Consider the following 24,220-nt stretch of genomic DNA (forward strand, 5'->3'; position numbering starts at 1 on the left):
TAATCAGGTTTAAACCGGTTCAATCCAGTTTTATCCAGTTTAAACTGTTTCTATCCGGTTCAATCCGGTTGAAACTGGTTTAACCGGTTCAATCCGGTTTTATCCGGTTTAAACCAGTTCTATCCGGTTCTATCCGGTTTAAACCAGTTTCAACCAGTTCTATCCGGTTCTATTCGGTTTAAACTGGTTTAAAGCGGTTGAATCCGGTTCTATCCGGTTTAAACCTTTTCTATCCGGTTCTCTCCGCTTTAAACCGGTTTAAACCAGTTCATTCCGGATTTATCCGGTTTATACCGGTTTAATCCGGTTCAATGCAGTTTTATCTGGTTTAAACCGGTTTAAGCCGGTTCACTCCGGTTTTATCTGGTTTAAACCGTTTCAATCTGGTTTCATCCGGTTTAAAACGGTTTAAAACGGTTCAATCCCTTTCTATCTGCTTTAAACCAGTTCTATCCAGTTTCATCTGGTTTAAACCGGTTTAAACCGGTTCAATCCGGTCCTATCCGTTTTTATCCTGTTTAAACCGGTTCAATCCGGTTTTATCTAGTTTAAACCGGTTTAAACCGGTTCAATCCGTTTTTATCCGGTTTAAACCGGTTTAAACTGGTTCAATCTGGTTTTATCAAGTTTAAACCGGTTCAATCCGGTTTTAACCGATTTAAACCAGTTTAAACCGGTTCAATCCGATTTTATCCTGTTTAAACCGGTTTAAACCGGTTCAATCCAGTTCTATCCCGTTTATACCAGTTCTATCTTGTTTTATCCGGTTTAAACCAGTTCAATCCGACTCTATCCGGTTTAAATCGGTTTAAACCGGTTCAATCCGGTTTTATCCGGTTAAAACCGGTTTAAACCGGTTCAGTCCAGTTCTATCCGGTCTAAAGCGGTTCAATCTGCTTTTATCTGGTTTAAACCGGTTTAAACTGGTTCAATCCGGTTTTATATGGATTAAACCAGTTTAAACTGGTTCAATCTGATTTTATCCTGTTTAAACCAGTTTAAACCGGTTCAATCCGGTTTTATACGGTTTAAAACAGTTCAATCCGGTATTATCCGGTTTAACCCGTTTTATACCGTTTCAATCCGTTTCTATCCGGTTTAAACCGGTTTAAACCGGTTCAATCCGTTTTTATCCGGTTTAAACTGGTTCAATCCGCTTTTATCTGGTTTAAACCCGTTTAAACCGGTTCAATCCTCTTTTATCCGGTTTAAACCGATCTATCCGGTTTAAAGCGGTTCAAACCAGATCAAACCGGGTTTATGTGGTTTAAACCGGTTCAATCCGGTTCTATCCGATTTAAACTGGTTCAACCAGTTCAATCCGTTTTTCTCCGGTTTCAACCGGTTCAATTCGGTTTTATCCGGATTAAACCGGTTTAAACCTGTTCAATCTAGTTTTATCCGTTTTAAACTGGTTCTACCCGGTTCTATCCCGTTTAAACCAGTTTAAACCGGTTCTATCCGGTTTTATCCGGTTTAAACCGGTTCAATCCGTTTCTATCCGGTTTAAACCCGTTTAAACCGGTTCTATCCGGTTCTATCCAGATTAAACCGGTTTAAACCATTTCTATCCGGTTCTATTCGGTTTAAACTGGTTTAAAGCGTTTCAATCCGGTTCTATCCGGTTTAAACCGGTTTAAACCGGTTCAATCCGATTTTATCCGGCTTAAACCGGTTCTATCCGGTTCTATCCGGTTTAAACCAGTTTAAACCAGTTCATTCCGGATTTATCCGGTTTATACCAGTTTAAACCGGTTCAATGCAGTTTTATCAGGTTTAAACAGGTTTAAGCCGGTTCAATCCCGTTTTATCCGGTTTAAACCATTTCAATCTGGTTTCATCCGGTTTAAACCGGTTTAATCCAGTTCAATCCGGTTTTATCCAGTTTAATCAGGTTTAAACCGGTTCAATCCGGTTTTATCCAGTTTAAACTGTTTCTATCCGGTTCAATCCGGTTGAAACTGGTTTAACCGGTTCAATCCGGTTTTATCCGGTTTAAACCAGTTCTATCCGGTTCTATCCGGTTTAAACCAGTTTAAACCAGTTCTATCCGGTTCTATTCGGTTTAAACTGGTTTAAAGCGGTTGAATCCGGTTCTATCCGGTTTAAACCTTTTCTATCCGGTTCTCTCTGCTTTAAACCGGTTTAAACCAGTTCATTCCGGATTTATCCGGTTTATACCGGTTTAAACCGGTTCAATGCAGTTTTATCTGGTTTAAACCGGTTTAAGCCGGTTCAATCGGGTTTTATCCGGTTTAAACCGTTTCAATCTGGTTTCATCCGGTTTAAACCGGTTTAATCCGGTTCAATCCGGTTTTATCCGTTTTAAACAGGTTTAAACCGGTTCAATCCGGTTTTATCCAGTTTAAACCGGTTCTATCCGGTTCAATCCGGTTGAAACCGGTTTGATCCTTTTAAATCTGCTTTTATCCGGTTGAAACCGGTTCAATCCGGTTTTATCCGGTTTAAACCAGTTTAAACCGGTTCAATCCAATTTTATCCGGTTTAAACCGGTTTAAACTGACTCAAACCGGTTTTATCAGGTTTAAACCGGTTCAAACCGGATCACTCCGGTTTTATCTGGTTTAAACCGGTTCTATCCGGTTTTATCCGGTTGAAACTGGTTTAACCGGTTCAATCCGGTTTTATCCAGTTTGAACCGGTTCTATCCAGTTATATCCAGTTTAAACTGGTTTAAAAGGGTTCAATCCAGTTTTATCTGGTTTAAACCGGTTCAATCCGGTTTCATCCGGTTTAAAACGGTTTGAACCGGTTCTATCCTGTTTAAACTGGTTTTAACCGGTTCTATCCGGTTTTGTCCGGTTTAAACTGGTTCAATCCGGTTCTATCCGGTTTAAACTGGTTTAAACCGGTTCAATCCCGTTTTATCCTGTTTAAACCGGTTTAAACTGGTTCAATCCGGTTTTATCCCGTTTAAACCGGATTAAACCGGTTAAATCCGGTATCATCCGGTTTAAACCGGTTTAAACCAGTTCAATCCGTTTTTATCTGGTGTAAACTGGTTCAATCCGATTTTATCCTGTTGAAACTGGTTTAACCGGTTCAATCCGGTTTTATCCAGTTTGAACCCGTTCTATCCGGCTCTATCCTGTTTAAACTGGTTTAAACCGGTTCAATCCAGTTTTATCCAGTTTAAACCAGTTCAATCCGGTTTTATCTGGTTTAAACCAGGTCAATACGGTTCTATCCGGTTGAAACCGGTTTAAACCGGTTCAATCCGCTTTTATCCGGTTTAAACCGGTTCCATCCAGTTTAGTCCTGATTAAACCGGTTCTTTCCGGTTTAAACCGGTTCAAACCGGTTCAATCCGGGTTTATGCGGTTTAAACCGGTTCAATCCGGTTCTATCCGATTTAAACCGGTTCAACCAGTTCAATCCGGTTTTCTCCGGAATAAACCGGTTCAATCCGGTTCTATCCGATTTAAACCGGTTTAAACCGGTTCAATCCGGTTTTCTCCGGTTTAAACCGGTTTAAACCGGTTCAATCCGGTTTTCTCCGGTTTAAACCGGTTTAAACCGGTTCAATCCGGTTTTCTCCTGTTTAAACTGGTTTAAACCGGTTCAATTCGGTTTTATCCGGTTTAAACCGGTTTAAACCTGTTCAATCTAGTTTTATCCGTTTTAAACTGGTTCTATCCGGTTCTATCCAGTTTAAATCATTTCAAACCGGTTCTATCCGGTTTTATCCGGTTTAAACCGGTTCAATCCGTTTCTATCCGGTTGAAACCGGTTTAAACTGGTTCAATCCGGTTTTATCTGGTTTAAACCGGTTCTATCCGGTTCTATCCGGTTTATACCCGTTTAAACCAGTTCTATTCGGTTCTATTCGGTTTAAACTGGTTTAAAGCAGTTCAATCCGGTTCTATCCGGTTTAAACCGGTTTAAACCTGTTCAATCTAGTTTTATCCGTTTTAAACTGGTTCTATCCGGTTCTATCCAGTTTAAATCAGTTCAAACCGGTTCTATCCGGTTTTATCCGGTTTAAACCGGTTCAATCCGTTTCTATCCGGTTTAAACCGGTTTAAACTGGTTCAATCCGGTTTTATCCAGTTTAAACCGGTTCAGTCCGGTTTTATCCGGTTTAGACAGGTTCAATCCGGTTTTTCTGGTTTAAACCAGTTCAATCCAGTTCTATCCAGTTTAAACGGTTTCCATCCGGTTTTATCCGGTTTAAACCAGTTCAATCCGGTTTCATCCGGTTAAACACGTTCAATCCGGTTCTATACGGTTCACACCGGTTTAAACCGGTTCAATCCGGTTTTATCCAGTTTAAACCGGTTCAATCGGTTTTATCCAGTTTAAACCAGTTCAATCCGGTTTTATCCACTTTTAAACGGTTTACACCGGTTCAATCCGGTTCTATCCGGTTTAAACCGGTTCTATCCGGTTTCATCCGGTTTCAACCGGTTCAATCCGGTTTTATCCAGTTTCAACCGGTTCTATCCAGTTTTATCTGGTTTAAACCAGTTGGAACCAGTTCAATCCGGTTCTATCCGGTTTATACCGGTTCAATCCTCTTCTATCCAGTGTAAACCGGTTCTTTCCAGTTTAATCTGGTTTAAACTGGTTCAATCCGATTTTATCCAGTTTTAACTGGTTCTATCCGGTTTCATCTGGCTTAAACCGGTTTATACTGGTTCAGTCTGGTTCTATCAGTTTTTATCCGGTTTAAACCAGTTCAATCCGGTTTTATCCTAATTAAACCAGTTTAAACCGGATCAATCCGGTTTTATCAGGTTTTAACTGGTTCAGTCCGGTTTTATCCATGTTAAACAGGTTCAATCCGGTTTTTCTGGTTTAAACCGGTTCAATCCGGTTCTATCCGGTTTAAACACGTTCAATCCGGTTCTATACGGTTCAAACTGGTTTAAACCGGTTCAATCCGGTTTTATCCGGTTTAAACCGGTTTAAACCGGATCGATCCGGTTTTATCCGGTTCAAACCGGTTCAATGCGGTTTTATCCTGTTTAAACCATTTTAAACCGGTTCAATCCGGTTTTATCGTGTTTAGACCAGTTTAATCCGGTTAAATCTGCTTTTTTCCGTTTTAAACACGTTCTATCCGGTTTTATCTGGTTTAAACCGGTTTAAACCGCTTCAATCTGGTTCAACTCGGTTCTATCCGGTTTTATCCAGTTTATACCAGTTCAATCCGGTTTTATCCACTTGAAACCTGTTTAAACCGGTTCAGTACGGTTCTGTCCTGTTTAAACCGGTTCAATCCGCTTTTATCTGGTTTAAACCCGTTTAAACCGGTTCAATCCGGTTTTAACAAGTTTAAACCAGATCAGTCCGGTTTTATCCGGTTTAATCAGGTTTAAACCGGTTCAACCCGGTTTTATCCGGTTTAAACCGGTTTAAACCAGTTCAATCCGGTTCTATCCGTTATAAACCAGTTCTATCTTGTTTTATCCGCTTTAAACTGGTTCAATCCGGTTTTATCCTGTTTAAACCAGTTCAATCCGGTTTTGTCCACTTTAAACCTATTTAAACCGGTTCAATATGGTTTTATCCGGTTTAAACCGGTTCAATCCGGTTTTATCCAGTTTAAACACGTTCAATCCGGTTCTATACGGTTCAAACCGGTTTAAACCAGTTCAATCCGGTTTTATCCACCTTAAACTGGTTTAAACCGGTTCAATCCCGTTCTATCCATTTTAAACCAGTTTAAACCGGTTCAATCCGGTTTAAACTTATTCAATCCGGTTTTATCCGGTTTAAACTGGTTTAATCCGGTTCAATCTGCTTTTTTCCGGTTTAAATCCGTTCTATCCTGTTTTATCTGGTTTAAACCGGTTTCAACCGCTTCAATCTGGTTCAACCCTGTTCTATCCGGTTTTATCTGGTTTAAACCAGTTTAAACCGGATCAATCCGGTTTTATCCAGTTTAAACCGGTTCAGTCCGGTTTTATCCGGTTTAGACAGGTTCAATCCGGTTTTTCTGGTTTAAACCGGTTCAATCCAGTTCTATCCAGTTTAAACGGTTTCCATCCGGTTTTATCCGGTTTAAACTGGTTCAATCCGGTTTCATCCGGTTAAACACGTTCAATCCGGTTCTATACGGTTCACATCGGTTTAAACCGGTTCAATCCGGTTTTATCCAGTTTAAACCGGTTCAATCGGTTTTATCCAGTTTAAACCAGTTTAAACTGGTTCAATCTGGTTTTATCCGGTTTAAACCGGTTTAAAACGGTTCAATCCCTTTCTATCTGCTTTAAACCAGTTCTATCCGGTTTTATCCGGTTTAAAACGGTCTAAACCGGATCAATCGGTTTCAACCGGTTCAATCCGGTTTAATCCTGTTTAAAACATTTTAAACCGGATCAATCCGGTTTTATCCTGTTTAAACCAGTTCAATCCGGTTTTATCCACTTTTAAACGGTTTAAACCGGTTCTATCCGGTTTCATCCGGTTTCAACCGGTTCAATCCGGTTTTATCCAGTTTCAACCGGTTCTATCCGGTTTTATCTGGTTTAAACCGGTTGGAACCGGTTCAATCCGGTTCTATCCGGTTTAAACCGGTTTAAACCGGTTCAATCCGGTTCTATCCGGTTTATACCGGTTCAATCCTCTTCTATCCAGTGTAAACCGGTTCTTTCCAGTTTAATCTGGTTTAAACTGGTTCAATCCGATTTTATCCAGTTTAAACCGGTTCTATCCGGTTTCATCTGGCTTAAACCGGTTTATACTGGTTCAGTCTGGTTCTATCAGTTTTTATCCGGTTTAAACCAGTTCAATCCGGTTTTATCCTATTTAAACCAGTTTAAACCGGATCAATCCGGTTTTATCAGGTTTTAACTGGTTCAGTCCGGTTTTATCCATGTTAAACAGGTTCAATCCGGTTTTTCTGGTTTAAACCGGTTCAATCCGGTTCTATCCGGTTTAAACACGTTCAATCCGGTTCTATACGGTTCAAACTGGTTTAAACCGGTTCAATCCGGTTTAAACCGGTTCAAACCCTTTCTATCCGCTTTAAAGCAGTTCGATCCTGTTTTATCCGTTTTAAACCGGTTTAAACCGGATCGATACGGTTTTATCCGGTTTAAACCGGTTCAATGCGGTTTTATCCTGTTTAAACCTTTTAAACCGGTTCAATCCGGTTTTATCCTGTTTAAAACAGTTCAATCCGTTTTTATGTAGTTTAAAGCGGTTTAAACCGGTTCAATCCAGTTCTATCCGTTTTAAACCGGTTTAAACCAGTTCAATCCGGTTTAAACTTATTCAATCCAGTTTAATCCTGTTTAAACCGGTTTAATCCGGTTAAATCTGCTTTTTTCCGTTTTAAACACGTTCTATCCGGTTTTATCTGGTTTAAACCGCTTCAATCTGGTTCAACCCGGTTCTATCCGGTTTTATCCGGTATAAACCAGTTTAAACCGGATCAATCCGGTTTTAACCGGTTCAGTCCTGTTTTATCCGGTTTAAACAGGTCCAATCCGGTTTTTCTGGTTTAAACCGGTTCAATCCAGTTCTATCCAGATTAAAAGGTTTCCATCCGGTTTTATCCGGTTTAAACTGGTTCAATCCAGTTTTATCCGGTTTAATCACGTTCAATCCGGTTCTATACGGTTCACACCGGTTTAAACCGGTTCAATCCGGTTTTATCTGGTTTAAACCGGTTCAATCTGGTTTTATCCGTTTTAAACCAGTTTAAAACGGTTCAATCCCTTTCTATCTGCTTTAAACCAGTTCTATCCAGTTTCATCTGGTTTAAACCGGTTTAAACCGGTTCAATCCGGTCCTATCCCTTTTTATCCTGTTTAAACCGGTTCAATCCGGTTTTATCTAGTTTAAACCGGTTTAAACCGGTTCAATCCGTTTTTATCCGGTTTAAACCGGTTTAAACTGGTTCAATCTGGTTTTATCCGGTTTAAACCGGTTTAAAACGGTTCAATCCCTTTCTATCTGCTTTAAACCAGTTCTATCCAGTTTCATCTGGTTTAAACCGGTTTAAACCGGTTCAATCCGGTCCTATCCGTTTTTATCCTGTTTAAACCGGTTCAATCCGGTTTTATCTAGTTTAAACCGGTTTAAACCGGTTCAATCCGTTTTTATCCGGTTTAAAACGGTTTAAACTGGTTCAATCTGGTTTTATCAAGTTTAAACCGGTTCAATCCGGTTTTAACCGATTTAAACCATTTTAAATCGGTTCAATCCGATTTTATCCTGTTTAAACCGGTTTAAACCGGTTCAATCCAGTTCTATCCGGTTTATACCAGTTCTATCTTGTTTTATCCGGTTTAAACCAGTTCAATCCGATTCTATCCGGTTTAAACCGGTTTAAACCGGTTCAATCCGGTTTTATCCAGTTAAAACCGGTTTAAACCGGTTCAGTCCGGTTCTATCCGGTCTAAAGCGGTTCAATCTGCTTTTATCTGGTTTAAACCGGTTTAAACTGGTTCAATCCGGTTTTATACGGATTAAACCAGTTTAAACTGGTTCAACCTGATTTTATCCTGTTTAAAGCAGTTTAAACCGGTTCAATCCGGTTTTATCCGGTTTAAAACAGTTCAATCCGGTTTTATCCGGTTTAACCCGTTTTATACCGTTTCAATCCGTTTCTATCCGGTTTAAACCGGTTTAAACCGGTTCAATCCGTTTTTATCCGGTTTAAACTGGTTCAATCCGCTTTTATCTGGTTTAAACCCGTTTAAACCGGTTCAATCCTCTTTTATCCGGTTTAAACCGATCTATCCGGTTTAAACCGGTTCAAACCGGATCAATCCGGGTTTATGCGGTTTAAACCGGTTCAATCCGGTTCTATCCGATTTAAACCGGTTCAACCAGTTCAATCCGTTCTTCTCCGGTTTCAACCGGTTCAATTCGGTTTTATCCGGATTAAACCGGTTTAAACCTGTTCAATCTAGTTTTATCCGTTTTAAACTGGTTCTACCCGGTTCTATCCCGTTTAAACCAGTTTAAACTGGTTCTCTCCGGTTTTATCCGGTTTAAACCGGTTCAATCCGTTTCTATCCGGTTTAAACCAGTTTAAACCGGTTCTATCCAGTTCTATCCAGATTAAACCGGTTTAAACCATTTCTATCCGGTTCTATTCGGTTTAAACTGGTTTAAACCGGTTCAATCCGGTTCTATCCGGTTTAAACCGGTTTAAACCGGTTCAATCCGATTTTATCCGGCTTAAACCGGTTCTATCCGGTTCTATCCGGTTTAAACCAGTTTAAACCGGTTCATTCCGGATTTATCCGGTTTATACCAGTTTAAACCGGTTCAATGCAGTTTTATCAGGTTTAAACCGGTGTAAGCTGGTTCAATCCGGTTTTATCCGGTTTAAACCGTTTCAATCTGGTTTCATCCGGTTTAAACCGGTTTAATCCAGTTCAATCCGGTTTTATCCAGTTTAATCAGGTTTAAACCGGTTCAATCCGGTTTTATCCAGTTTAAACTGTTTCTATCCGGTTCAATCCGGTTGAAACTGGTTTAACCGGTTCAATCCGGTTTTATCCGGTTTAAACCAGTTTAAACTGGTTCAATCCAGTTTTATCTGGTTTAAACCGGTTTAAACTGACTCAATCCGGTTTTATCAGGTTTAAACGGGTTCTAACCGGTTCACTCCGGTTTTATCCGGTTTAAACCGGTTCAATCCGGTTTTATCCGGTTGAAACTGGTTTAACAGGTTCAATCCGGTTTTATCCGGTTTGAACCGGTTCTATCCAGTTCTATCCAGTTTAAACTGGTTTAAAAGGGTTCAATCCAGTTTTATCTGGTTTAAACCGGTTCAATCCGGTTTCATCCGGTTTCAACCGGTTCAATCCGGTTTTATCCAGTTTCAACCGGTTCTATCCGGTTTTATCTGGTTTAAACCGGTTGGAACCGGTTCAATCCGGTTCTATCCGTTTTATACCGGTTCAATCCTCTTCTATCCAGTGTAAACCGGTTCTTTCCAGTTTCATCTGGTTTAAACTGGTTCAATCCGATTTTATCCAGTTTAAACCGGTTCTATCCGGTTTCATCTGGCTTAAACCGGTTTATACTGGTTCAGTCTGGTTCTATCAGTTTTTATCTGGTTTAAACCAGTTCAATCCGGTTTTATCCTATTTAAACCAGTTTAAACCGGATCAATCCGGTTTTATCCGGTTTTAACTGGTTCAGTCCGGTTTTATCCAGTTTAAACAGGTTCAATCCGGTTTTTCTGGTTTAAACCGGTTCAATCCGGTTCTATCCGGTTTAAACACGTTCAATCCGGTTCTATACGGTTCAAACTGGTTTAAACCGGTTCAATCCGGTTTTATCCGGTTTAAACCGGTTTAAACCGGATCGATCCAGTTTTATCCGGTTCAAACCGGTTCAATGCGGTTTTATCCTGTTTAAACCATTTTAAACCGGTTCAATCCGGTTTTATCGTGTTTAGACCAGTTTAATCCGGTTAAATCTGCTTTTTTCCGTTTTAAACACGTTCTATCCGGTTTTATCTGGTTTAAACCGGTTTAAACCGCTTCAATCTGGTTCAACCCGGTTCTATCCGGTTTTATCCAGTTTATACCAGTTCAATCCGGTTTTATCCACTTGAAACCTGTTTAAACCGGTTCAGTACGGTTCTGTCCTGTTTAAACCGGTTCAATCCGCTTTTATCTGGTTTAAACCCGTTTAAACCTGTTCAATCCGGTTTTAACAAGTTTAAACCAGATCAGTCCGGTTTTATCCGGTTTAATCAGGTTTAAACCGGTTCAACCCTGTTTTATCCGGTTTAAACCGGTTTAAACCAGTTCAATCCGGTTCTATCCGTTATAAACCAGTTCTATCTTGTTTTATCCGCTTTAAACCGGTTCAATCCGGTTTTATCCTGTTTAAACCAGTTCAATCCGGTTTTGTCCACTTTAAACCTATTTAAACCGGTTCAATATGGTTTTATCCGGTTTAAACCGGTTCAATCCGGTTTTATCCAGTTTAAACACGTTCAATCCGGTTCTATACGGTTCAAACCGGTTTAAACCAGTTCAATCCGGTTTTATCCAGTTTAAACAGGTTTAAACCGTTTCAATCTGGTTTTATCCGGTTTAATCCGGTTTAATCCGGTTTAAACCGTTTCAGTCCCTTTCTATCCGCTTTAAACTAGTTCTATCCTGTTTTATCCGGTTTAAACCAGTTTAAACAGGATGGATCCGGTTTTATCCGGTTTAAACCGGTTCAATGCGGTTTTATCCTGTTTAAACCATTTTAAACTGGTTCAATTCGGTTTTATCCTGTTTAAACCAGTTCAATCCGGTTTTATCCACCTTAAACTGGTTTAAACCGGTTCAATCCCGTTCTATCCATTTTAAACCAGTTTAAACCGGTTCAATCCGGTTTAAACTTATTCAATCCGGTTTTATCCGGTTTAAACTGGTTTAATCCGGTTCAATCTGCTTTTTTCCGGTTTAAATCCGTTCTATCCTGTTTTATCTGGTTTAAACCGGTTTCAACCGCTTCAATCTGGTTCAACCCTGTTCTATCCGGTTTTATCTGGTTTAAACCAGTTTAAACCGGATCAATCCGGTTTTATCCAGTTTAAACCGGTTCAGTCCGGTTTTATCCGGTTTAGACAGGTTCAATCCGGTTTTTCTGGTTTAAACCGGTTCAATCCAGTTCTATCCAGTTTAAACGGTTTCCATCCGGTTTTATCCGGTTTAAACTGGTTCAATCCGGTTTCATCCGGTTAAACACGTTCAATCCGGTTCTATACGGTTCACACCGGTTTAAACCGGTTCAATCCGGTTTTATCCAGTTTAAACCGGTTCAATCGGTTTTATCCAGTTTAAACCAGTTTAAACTGGTTCAATCTGGTTTTATCCGGTTTAAACCGGTTTAAAACGGTTCAATCCCTTTCTATCTGCTTTAAACCAGTTCTATCCGGTTTTATCCGGTTTAAAACGGTCTAAACCGGATCAATCGGTTTCAACCGGTTCAATCCGGTTTAATCCTGTTTAAAACATTTTAAACCGGATCAATCCGGTTTTATCCTGTTTAAACCAGTTCAATCCGGTTTTATCCACTTTTAAATGGTTTAAACCGTTTCTATCCGGTTTCATCCGGTTTCAACCGGTTCAATCCGGTTTTATCCAGTTTCAACCGGTTCTATCCGGTTTTATCTGGTTTAAACCGGTTGGAACCGGTTCAATCCGGTTCTATCCGGTTTAAACCGGTTTAAACCGGTTCAATCCGGTTCTATCCGGTTTATACCGGTTCAATCCTCTTCTATCCAGTGTAAACCGGTTCTTTCCAGTTTAATCTGGTTTAAACTGGTTCAATCCGATTTTATCCAGTTTAAACCGGTTCTATCCGGTTTCATCTGGCTTAAACCGGTTTATACTGGTTCAGTCTGGTTCTATCAGTTTTTATCCGGTTTAAACCAGTTCAATCCGGTTTTATCCTATTTAAACCAGTTTAAACCGGATCAATCCGGTTTTATCAGGTTTTAACTGGTTCAGTCCGGTTTTATCCATGTTAAACAGGTTCAATCCGGTTTTTCTGGTTTAAACCGGTTCAATCCGGTTCTATCCGGTTTAAACACGTTCAATCCGGTTCTATACGGTTCAAACTGGTTTAAACCGGTTCAATCCGGTTTTATCCGGTTTAAACCGGTTCAATCCGGTTTAAACCGGTTCAAACCCTTTCTATCCGCTTTAAAGCAGTTCGATCCTGTTTTATCCGTTTTAAACCAGTTTAAACCGGATCGATCCGGTTTTATCCGGTTTAAACCGGTTCAATGCGGTTTTATCCTGTTTAAACCTTTTAAACCGGTTCAATCCGGTTTTATCCTGTTTAAAACAGTTCAATCCGGTTTTATGTAGTTCAAAGCGGTTTAAACCGGTTCAATCCGGTTCTATCCGTTTTAAACCGGTTTAAACCGGTTCAATCCGGTTTAAACTTATTCAATCCAGTTTAATCCTGTTTAAACCGGTTTAATCTGGTTAAATCTGCTTTTTTCCGTTTTAAACACGTTCTATCCGGTTTTATCTGGTTTAAACCGGTTTAAAACGCTTCAATCTGGTTCAACCCGGTTCTATCCGGTTTTATCCGGTTTAAACCAGTTTAAACTGGATCAATCCGGTTTAAACCGGTTCAGTCCTGTTTTATCCGGTTTAAACAGGTTCAATCCGGTTTTTCTGGTTTAAACCGGTTCAATCCAGTTCTATCCAGTTTAAAAGGTTTCCATCCGGTTTTATCCGGTTTAAACTGGTTCAATCCAGTTTTATCCGGTTTATTCACGTTCAATCCGGTTCTATACGGTGCACACCGGTTTAAACCGGTTCAATCCGGTTTTATCTGGTTTAAACCGGTTCAATCTGGTTTTATCCGGTTTAAACCGGTTTAAAAAGGTTCAATCCCTTTCTATCTGCTTTAAACCAGTTCTATCCAGTTTCATCTGGTTTAAACCGGTTTAAACCGGTTCAATCCGGTCCTATCCGTTTTTATCCCGTTTAAACCGGTTCAATCCGGTTTTATCTAGTTTAAACCGGTTTAAACCGGTTCAATCAGTTTTTATCCGGTTTAAACCGGTTTAAACTGGTTCAATCTGGTTTTATCCGGTTTAAACCGGTTTAAAACGGTTCAATCCCTTTCTATCTGCTTTAAACCAGTTCTATCCAGTTTCATCTGGTTTAAACCGGTTTAAACCGGTTCAATCCGGTTCTATCCGGTTTATACCGGTTCAATCCTCTTCTATCCAGTGTAAACCGTTTCTTTCCAGTTTAATCTGGTTTAAACTGGTTCAATCCGATTTTATCCAGTTTAAACCGGTTCTATCCGGTTTCATCTGGCTTAAACCGGTTTATACTGGTTCAGTCTGGTTCAATCAGTTTTTATCCGGTTTAAACCAGTTCAATCCGGTTTTATCCTATTTAAACCAGTTTAAACCGGATCAATCCGGTTTTATCCGGTTTTAACTGGTTCAGTCCGGTTTTATCCAGTTTAAACAGGTTCAATCCGGTTTTTCTGGTTTAAACCGGTTCAATCCGGTTCTATCCGGTTTAAACACGTTCAATCCGGTTCTATACGGTTCAAACTGGTTTAAACCGGTTCAATCCGGTTTTATCCGGTTTAAACCGGTTCAATCCGGTTTAAACCGGTTCAAACCCTTTCTATCCGCTTTAAAGCAGTTCGATCCTGTTTTATCCGTTTTAAACCAGTTTAAACCGGATCGATCCGGTTTTATCCGGTTTAAACCGGTTCAATGCGGTTTTATCCTGTTTAAACCTTTTAAACCGGTTCAATCCGGTTTTATCCTGTTTAAAACAGTTCAATCCGGTTTTATGTAGTTCAAAGCGGTTTAAACCGGTTCAATCCGGTTCTATCCATTTTAAACCAGTTTAAACCGGTTCAATCCGGTTTAAACTTATTCAATCCAGTTTAATTCTGTTTAAACCGGTTTAATCCGGTTAAATCTGCTTTTTTCCGTTTTAAACACGTTCTATCCGGTTTTATCTGGTTTAAACTGGTTTAAAACGCTTCAATCTGGTTCAACCCGGTTCTATCCGGTTTTATCCGGTTTAAACCAGTTTAAACTGGATCAATCCGGTTTAAACCGGTTCAGTCCTGTTTTATCCGGTTTAAACAGGTTCAATCCGGTTTTTCTGGTTTAAACCGGTTCAATCCAGTTCTATCCAGTTTAAAAGGTTTCCATCCGGTTTTATCCGGTTTAAACTGGTTCAATCCAGTTTTATCCGGTTTAATCACGTTCAATCCGGTTCTATACGGTGCACACCGGTTTAAACCGGTTCAATCCGGTTTTATCTGGTTTAAACCGGTTCAATCTGGTTTTATCCGGTTTAAACCGGTTTAAAAAGGTTCAATCCCTTTCTATCTGCTTTAAACCAGTTCTATCCAGTTTCATCTGGTTTAAACCGGTTTAAACCGGTTCAATCCGGTCCTATCCGTTTTTATCCTGTTTAAACCGGTTCAATCCGGTTTTATCTAGTTTAAACCGGTTTAAACCGGTTCAATCAGTTTTTATCCGGTTTAAACCGGTTTAAACTGGTTCAATCTGGTTTTATCCGGTTTAAACCGGTTTAAAACGGTTCAATCCCTTTCTATCTGCTTTAAACCAGTTCTATCCAGTTTCATCTGGTTTAAACCGGTTTAAACCGGTTCAATCCGGTCCTATCCGTTTTTATCCTGTTTAAACCGGTTCAATCCGGTTTTATCTAGTTTAAACCGGTTCAAACCGGTTCAATCCGTTTTTATCCGGTTTAAACCGGTTTAAACTGGTTCAATCTGGTTTTATCAAGTTTAAACCGGTTCAATCCGGTTTTAACCGATTTAAACCAGTTTAAACCGGTTCAATCCGATTTTATCCTGTGTAAACCGGTTTAAACCGGTTCAATCCAGTTCTATCCGGTTTATACCAGTTCTATCTTTTTTTATCCGGTTTAAACCAGTTCAATCCGATTCTATCCGGTTTAAACCGGTTTAAACCGGTTCAATCCGGTTTTATCCGGTTAAAACCGGTTCAACCAGTTCAATCCGTTTTTCTCCGGTTTCAACCGGTTCAATTCGGTTTTATCCGGATTAAACCGGTTTAAACCTTTTCAATCTAGTTTTATCCGTTTTAAACTGGTTCTACCCGGTTCTATCCCGTTTAAACCAGTTTAAACCGGTTCTATCCGGTTTTATCCGGTTTAAACCGGTTCAATCCGTTTCTATCCGGTTTAAACCGGTTTAAACCGGTTCTATCCGGTTCTATCCAGATTAAACCGGTTTAAACCATTTCTATCCGGTTCTATTCGGTTTAAACTGGTTTAAAGCGTTTCAATCCGGTTCTATCCGGTTTAAACCGGTTTAAACCGGTTCAATCCGATTTTATCCGGCTTAAACCGGTTCTATCCGGTTTAAACCAGTTTAAACCAGTTCATTCCGGATTTATCCGGTTTATACCAGTTTAAACCGGTTCAATGCAGTTTTATCAGGTTTAAACCGGTTTAAGCCGGTTCAATCCCGTTTTATCCGGTTTAAACCGTTTCAATCTGGTTTCATCCGGTTTAAACCGGTTTAATCCAGTTCAATCCGGTTTTATCCAGTTTAATCAGGTTTAAACCGGTTCAATCCAGTTTTATCCAGTTTAAACTGTTTCTATCCGGTTCAATCCGGTTGAAACTGGTTTAACCGGTTCAATCCGGTTTTATCCGGTTTAAACCAGTTCTATCCGGTTCTATCCGGTTTAAACCAGTTTAAACCAGTTCTATCCGGTTCTATTCGGTTTAAACTGGTTTAAAGCGGTTCAATCCGTTTCTATCCGGTTTAAACCTTTTCTATCCGGTTCTCTCCGCTTTAAACCGGTTTAAACCAGTTCATTCCGGATTTATCCGGTTTATACCGGTTTAATCCGGTTCAATGCAGTTTTATCTGGTTTAAACCGGTTTAAGCCGGTTCAATCCAGTTTTATCTGGTTTAAACCGTTTCAATCTGGTTTCATCCGGTTTAAAACGGTTTAAAACGGTTCAATCCCTTTCTATCTGCTTTAAACCAGTTCTATCCAGTTTCATCTGGTTTAAACCGGTTTAAACCGGTTCAATCCGGTCCTATCCGTTTTTATCCTGTTTAAACCGGTTCAATCCGGTTTTATCAAGTTTAAACCGGTTTAAACCGGTTCAATCCGTTTTTATCCGGTTTAAACCGGTTTAAATTGGTTCAATCTGGTTTTATCAAGTTTAAACCGGTTCAATCCGGTTTTAACCGATTTAAACCAGTTTAAACCGGTTCAATCCGATTTTATCCTGTTTAAACCGGTTTAAACCGGTTCAATCCAGTTCTATCCCATTTATACCAGTTCTATCTTGTTTTATCCGGTTTAAACCAGTTCAATCCGATTCTATCCGGTTTAAATCGGTTTAAACCGGTTCAATCCGGTTTTATCCGGTTAAAACCGGTTTAAACCGGTTCAGTCCAGTTCTATCCGGTCTAAAGCGGTTCCATCTGCTTTTATCTGGTTTAAACCGGTTTAAACTGGTTCAATCCGGTTTTATATGGATTAAACCAGTTAAAACTGGTTCAATCTGATTTTATCCTGTTTAAACCAGTTTAAACCGGTTCAATCCGGTTTTATACGGTTTAAAACAGTTCAATCCGGTATTATCCGGTTTAACCCGTTTTATACCGTTTCAATCCGTTTCTATCCGGTTTAAACCGGTTTAAACCGGTTCAATCCGTTTTTATCCGGTTTAAACTGGTTCAATCCGCTTTTATCTGGTTTAAACCCGTTTAAACCGGTTCAATCCTCTTTTATCCGGTTTAAACCGATCTATCCGGTTTAAAGCGGTTCAAACCAGATCAAACCGGGTTTATGCGGTTTAAACCGGTTCAATCCGGTTCTACCCGATTTAAACCGGTTCAACCAGTTCAATCCGTTTTTCTCCGGTTTCAACCGGTTCAATTCGGTTTTATCCGGATTAAACCGGTTTAAACCTGTTCAATCTAGTTTTATCCGTTTTAAACTGGTTCTACCCGGTTCTATCCCGTTTAAACCAGTTTAAACCGGTTCTATCCGGTTTTATCCGGTTTAAACCGGTTCAATCCGTTTCTATCCGGTTTAAACCCGTTTAAACCGGTTCTATCCGGTTCTATCCAGATTAAACCGGTTTAAACCATTTCTATCCGGTTCTATTCGGTTTAAACTGGTTTAAAGCGTTTCAATCCGGTTCTATCCGGTTTAAACCGGTTTAAACCGGTTCAATCCGATTTTATCCGGCTTAAACCGGTTCTATCCGGTTCTATCCGGTTTAAACCAGTTTAAACCAGTTCATTCCGGATTTATCCGGTTTATACCAGTTTAAACCGGTTCAATGCAGTTTTATCAGGTTTAAACAGGTTTAAGCCGGTTCAATCCCGTTTTATCCGGTTTAAACCATTTCAATCTGGTTTCATCCGGTTTAAACCGGTTTAATCCAGTTCAATCCGGTTTTATCCAGTTTAATCAGGTTTAAACCGGTTCAATCCGGTTTTATCCAGTTTAAACTGTTTCTATCCGGTTCAATCCGGTTGAAACTGGTTTAACCGGTTCAATCCGGTTTTATCCGGTTTAAACCAGTTCTATCCGGTTCTATCCGGTTTAAACCAGTTTAAACCAGTTCTATCCGGTTCTATTCGGTTTAAACTGGTTTAAAGCGGTTGAATCCGGTTCTATCCGGTTTAAACCTTTTCTATCCGGTTCTCTCCGCTTTAAACCGGTTTAAACCAGTTCATTCCGGATTTATCCGGTTTATACCGGTTTAAACCGGTTCAATGCAGTTTTATCTGGTTTAAACCGGTTTAAGCCGGTTCAATCGGGTTTTATCCGGTTTAAACCGTTTCAATCTGGTTTCATCCGGTTTAAACCGGTTTAATCCGGTTCAATCCGGTTTTATCCGTTTTAAACAGGTTTAAACCGGTTCAATCCGGTTTTATCCAGTTTAAACCGGTTCTATCCGGTTCAATCCGGTTGAAACCGGTTTGATCCTTTTAAATCTGCTTTTATCCGGTTGAAACCGGTTCAATCCGGTTTTATCCGGTTTAAACCAGTTTAAACCGGTTCAATCCAATTTTATCCGGTTTAAACCGGTTTAAACTGACTCAAACCGGTTTTATCAGGTTTAAACCGGTTCAAACCGGATCACTCCGGTTTTATCTGGTTTAAACCGGTTCAATCCGGTTTTATCCGGTTGAAACTGGTTTAACCGGTTCAATCCGGTTTTATCCAGTTTGAACCGGTTCTATCCAGTTCTATCCAGTTTAAACTGGTTTAAAAGGGTTCAATCCAGTTTTATCTGGTTTAAACCGGTTCAATCCGGTTTCATCCGTTTTAAAACGGTTTGAACCGGTTCTATCCTGTTTAAACTGGTTTTAACCGGTTCTATCCGGTTTTGTCCGGTTTAAACTGGTTCAATCCGGTTCTATCCGGTTTAAACTGGTTTAAACCGGTTCAATCCCGTTTTATCCTGTTTAAACCGGTTTAAACTGGTTCAATCCGGTTTTATCCCGTTTAAACCGGATGAAACCGGTTAAATCCGGTATCATCCGGTTTAAACCGGTTTAAACCAGTTCAATCCGTTTTTATCTGGTGTAAACTGGTTCAATCCGGTTTTATCCTGTTGAAACTGGTTTAACCGGTTCAATCCGGTTTTATCCAGTTTGAACCCGTTCTATCCGGCTCTATCCTGTTTAAACTGGTTTAAACCGGTTCAATCCGGTTTTATCCAGTTTAAACCAGTTCAATCCGGTTTTATCTGGTTTAAACCAGGTCAATACGGGTTCTATCCGGTTGAAACCGGTTTAAACCGGTTCAATCCGCTTTTATCCGGTTTAAACCGGTTCCATCCAGTTTAGTCCTGATTAAACCGGTTCTTTCCGGTTTAAACCGGTTCAAACCGGTTCAATCCGGGTTTATGCGGTTTAAACCGGTTCAATCCGGTTCTATCCGATTTAAACCGGTTCAACCAGTTCAATCCGGTTTTCTCCGGAATAAACCGGTTCAATCCGGTTCTATCCGATTTAAACCGGTTTAAACCAGTTCAATCCGGTTTTCTCCGGTTTAAACCGGTTTAAACCGGTTCAATCCGGTTTTCTCCGGTTTAAACCAGTTTAAACCGGTTCAATCCGGTTTTCTCCAGTTTAAACTGGTTTAAACCGGTTCAATTCGGTTTTATCCGGTTTAAACCGGTTTAAACCTGTTCAATCTAGTTTTATCCGTTTTAAACTGGTTCTATCCGGTTCTATCCAGTTTAAATCAGTTCAAACCGGTTCTATCCGGTTTTATCCGGTTTAAACCGGTTCAATCCGTTTCTATCCGGTTGAAACCGGTTTAAACTGGTTCAATCCGGTTTTATCCGGTTTAAACCGGTTCTATCCGGTTCTATCCGGTTTATACCCGTTTAAACCAGTTCTATTCGGTTCTATTCGGTTTAAACTGGTTTAAAGCAGTTCAATCCGGTTCTATCCGGTTTAAACCGGTTTAAACCTGTTCAATCTAGTTTTATCCGTTTTAAACTGGTTCTATCCGGTTCTATCCAGTTTAAATCAGTTCAAACCGGTTCTATCCAGTTTTATCCGGTTTAAACCGGTTCAATCCGTTTCTATCCGGTTTAAACCGGTTTAAACTGGTTCAATCCGGTTTTATCCGGTTTAAACCGCTTCTATTCGGTTCAAACCGGTTTAAACCGGTTTAAACCGGTTCAATCTGGTTTTATCCGGTTTAAACCGGTTCTATCCGGTTCTATCCGGTTTAAACCCGTTTAAACCAGTTCTATTCGGTTCTATTCGGTTTAAACTGGTTTAAAGCGGTTCAATCCGGTTCTATCCGGTTTAAACCGGTTTAAACCTGTTCAATCTAGTTTTATCCGTTTTAAACTGGTTCTATCCGGTTCTATCCAGTTTAAACCAGTTTAAACCGGATCTATCCGGTTTTATCCAGTTTAAACCGATTCAATCCATTTCTATCCGGTTTAAACCGGTTTAAACCAGTTCAATCCGGTTTTATCCGGTTTAAACCGGTTCTATCCGGTTCTATCCAGTTCAAACCGGTTTAAACCAGTTCTATCCGGTTCTATTCGGTTTAAACTGGTTTAAAGCGGTTCAATCCGGTTCTCTCCGGTTTAAACCGGTTTAAACCGGTTCAATCCGGTTTTATCCGGTTTAAACCGGTTCTATCCGGTTTAAACCGGTTTAAACCAGTTCATTCCGGATTTATCCGGTTTATACCAGTTTAAACCGGTTTAATGCATTTTTATCTGGTTTAAACCGGTTTAACCCGGTTTCAATCCAGTTTTATCCGGTTTAAACCGTTTCAATCTGGTTTCATCCGGTTTAAACCGGTTTAATCCGGTTCAATCCGGTTTTATCCAGTTTAATCAGGTTTAAACTGGTTCAATCCGGTTTTATCCAGTTTAAACTGGTTCTATCCGGTTCAATCCGGTTGAAACTGGTTTAACCGGTTCAATCCGGTTTTATCCGGTTTAAACCAGTTTAAACCAGTTCAATCCGGTTCTATCCGTTATAAACCAGTTCTATCTGGTTTTATCCGCTTTAAACGGGTTCAATCCGGTTTTATCCTGTTTAAACCAGTTCAATCCGTTTTTGTCCACTTTAAACCTGTTTAAACCGGTTCAATATGGTTTTATCCGGTTTAAACTGGTTTAAACCGGTTCAATCTGGTTTTATCCGGTTTAATCCGGTTTAATCCGTTTTAAACCGTTTCAGTCCCTTTCTATCCGCTTTAAACTAGTTCTATCCTGTTTTATCCGGTTTAAACCAGTTTAAACAGGATGGATCCGGTTTTATCCGGTTTAAACCGGTTCAATGCGGTTTTATCCTGTTTAAACCATTTTAAACTGGTTCAATTCGGTTTTATCCTGTTTAAACCAGTTCAATCCGGTTTTATCCACCTTAAAATGGTTTAAACTGGTTCAATCCGGTTCTATCCGTTTTAAACCAGTTTAAACCGGTTCAATCCGGTTTAAACTTATTCAATCCGGTTTAAACTGGTTTAATCCGGTTCAATCTGCTTTTTTCCGGTTTAAATCCGTTCTATCCTGTTTTATCCGGTTTAAACCGGTTCAATCCGGTTTCATCCGGTTAAACACGTTCAATCCGGTTCTATACGGTTCACACCGGTTTAAACCGGTTCAATCTGGTTTTATCCAGTTTAAACCGGTTCAATCGGTTTTATCCAGTTTAAACCAGTTCAATCCGGTTTTATCCACTTTTAAACGGTTTACACCGGTTCAATCCGATTTTATCCTGTTTAAACCGGTTTAAACCGGTTCAATCCAGTTCTATCCGGTTTATACCAGTTCTATCTTGTTTTATCCGGTTTAAACCAGTTCAATCCGATTCTATCCGGTTTAAACCGGTTTAAACCTGTTCAATCCGGTTTTATCCGGTTAAAACCGGTTTAAACCGGTTCAGTCCGGTTCTATCCGGTCTAAAGCGGTTCAATCTGCTTTTATCTGGTTTAAACCGGTTTAAACTGGTTCAATCCGGTTTTATATGGATTAAACCAGTTTAAACTGGTTCAATCTGATTTTATCCTGTTTAAACCAGTTTAAACCGGTTCAATCCGGTTTTATCCGGTTTAAAACAGTTCAATCCGGTTTTATCCGGTTTAACCCGTTTTATACCGTTTCAATCCGTTTCTATCCGGTTTAAACCGGTTTAAACCGGTTCAATCCGCTTTTATCTGGTTTAAACCCGTTTAAACCGGCTCAATCCTCTTTTATCCGGTTTAAACCGATCTATCTGGTTTAAAGCGGTTCAAACCAGATCAATCCGGGTTTATGCGGTTTAAACCAGTTCAATCCGGTTCTATCCGATTTAAACCGGTTCAACCAGTTCAATCCGTTTTTCTCCGGTTTCAACCGGTTCAATTCGGTTTTATCCGGATTAAACCGGTTTAAACCTGTTCAATCTAGTTTTATCCGTTTTAAACTGGTTCTACCCGGTTCTATCCCGTTTAAACCAGTTTAAACCGGTTCTATCCGGTTTTATCCGGTTTAAACCGGTTCAATCCGTTTCTATCCGGTTTAAACCCGTTTAAACCGGTTCTATCCGGTTCTATCCAGATTAAAACGGTTTAAACCATTTCTATCCGGTTCTATTCGGTTTAAACTGGTTTAAAGCGTTTCAATCCGGTTCTATCTGGTTTAAACCGGTTTAAACCGGTTCAATCCGATTTTATCCGGCTTAAACCGGTTCTATCCGGTTCTATCCGGTTTAAACCAGTTTAAACCAGTTCATTCCGGATTTATCCGGTTTATACCAGTTTAAACCGGTTCAATGCAGTTTTATCAGGTTTAAACCGGTTTAAGCCGGTTCAATCCCGTTTTATCCGGTTTAAACCATTTCAATCTGGTTTCATCCGGTTTAAACCGGTTTAATCCGGTTCAATCCGGTTTTATCCAGTTTAATCAGGTTTAAACCGGTTCAATCCGGTTTTATCCAGTTTAAACTGTTTCTATCCGGTTCAATCCGGTTGAAACTGGTTTAACCGGTTCAATCCGGTTTTATCCGGTTTAAACCAGTTCTATCCGGTTCTATCCGGTTTAAACCAGTTTAAACCAGTTCTATCCGGTTCTATTCGGTTTAAACTGGTTTAAAGCGGTTCAATCCGGTTCTATCTGGTTTAAAACTTTTCTATCCGGTTCTCTCCGCTTTAAACCGGTTTAAACCAGTTCATTCCGGATTTATCCGGTTTATACCGGTTTAAACCGGTTCAATGCAGTTTTATCTGGTTTAAACCGGTTTAAGCCAGTTCAATCCGGTTTTATCCGGTTTAAACCGTTTCAATCTGGTTTCATCCGGTTTTAAACCGGTTTAATCCGGTTCAATCCGGTTTTATCCGTTTTAAACAGGTTTAAACCGGTTCAATCCGGTTTTATCCAGTTTAAACCGGTTCTATCCGGTTCAATCCGGTTGAAACCGGTTTGAACCTTTTAAATCTGCTTTTATCCGGTTGAAACCGGTTCAATCCGGTTTTATCCGGTTTAAACCAGTTTAAACCGGTTCAATCCAATTTTATCCGGTTTAAACCGGTTTAAACTGACTCAAACCGGTTTTATCTGGTTAAACCGGTTCAATCCGGTTTTATCCGGTTGAAACTGGTTTAACCGGTTCAATCCGGTTTTATCCAGTTTGAACCGGTTCTATCCAGTTCTATCCAGTTTAAACTGGTTTAAAAGGGTTCAATCCAGTTTTATCTGGTTTAAACCGGTTCAATCCGGTTTCATCCGGTTTAAAACGGTTTGAACCGGTTCTATCCTGTTTAAACTGGTTTTAACCGGTTCTATACGGTTTTGTCCGGTTTAAACTGGTTCAATCCGGTTCTATCCGGTTTAAACTGGTTTAAACCGGTTCAATCCCGTTTTATCCTGTTTAAACCGGTTTAAACTGGTTCAATCCGGTTTTATCCCGTTTAAACCGGATTAAACCGGTTAAATCCGGTATCATCCGGTTTAAACCAGTTTAAACCAGTTCAATCCGTTTTTATCTGGTGTAAACTGGTTCAATCCGGTTTTATCCTGTTGAAACTGGTTTAACCGGTTCAATCCGGTTTTATCCAGTTTGAACCCGTTCTATCCGGCTCTATCCTGTTTAAACTGCTTTAAACCGGTTCAATCCGGTTTTATCCAGTTTAAACCAGTTCAATCCGGTTTTATCTGGTTTAAACCAGGTCAATACGGTTCTATCCGGTTGAAACCGGTTTAAACCGGTTCAATCCGCTTTTATCCGGTTTAAACCG

This window comes from Cynocephalus volans, chromosome 12 (assembly GCF_027409185.1).
Source record: "Cynocephalus volans isolate mCynVol1 chromosome 12, mCynVol1.pri, whole genome shotgun sequence".
NCBI lineage: Eukaryota > Metazoa > Chordata > Mammalia > Dermoptera > Cynocephalidae > Cynocephalus > Cynocephalus volans.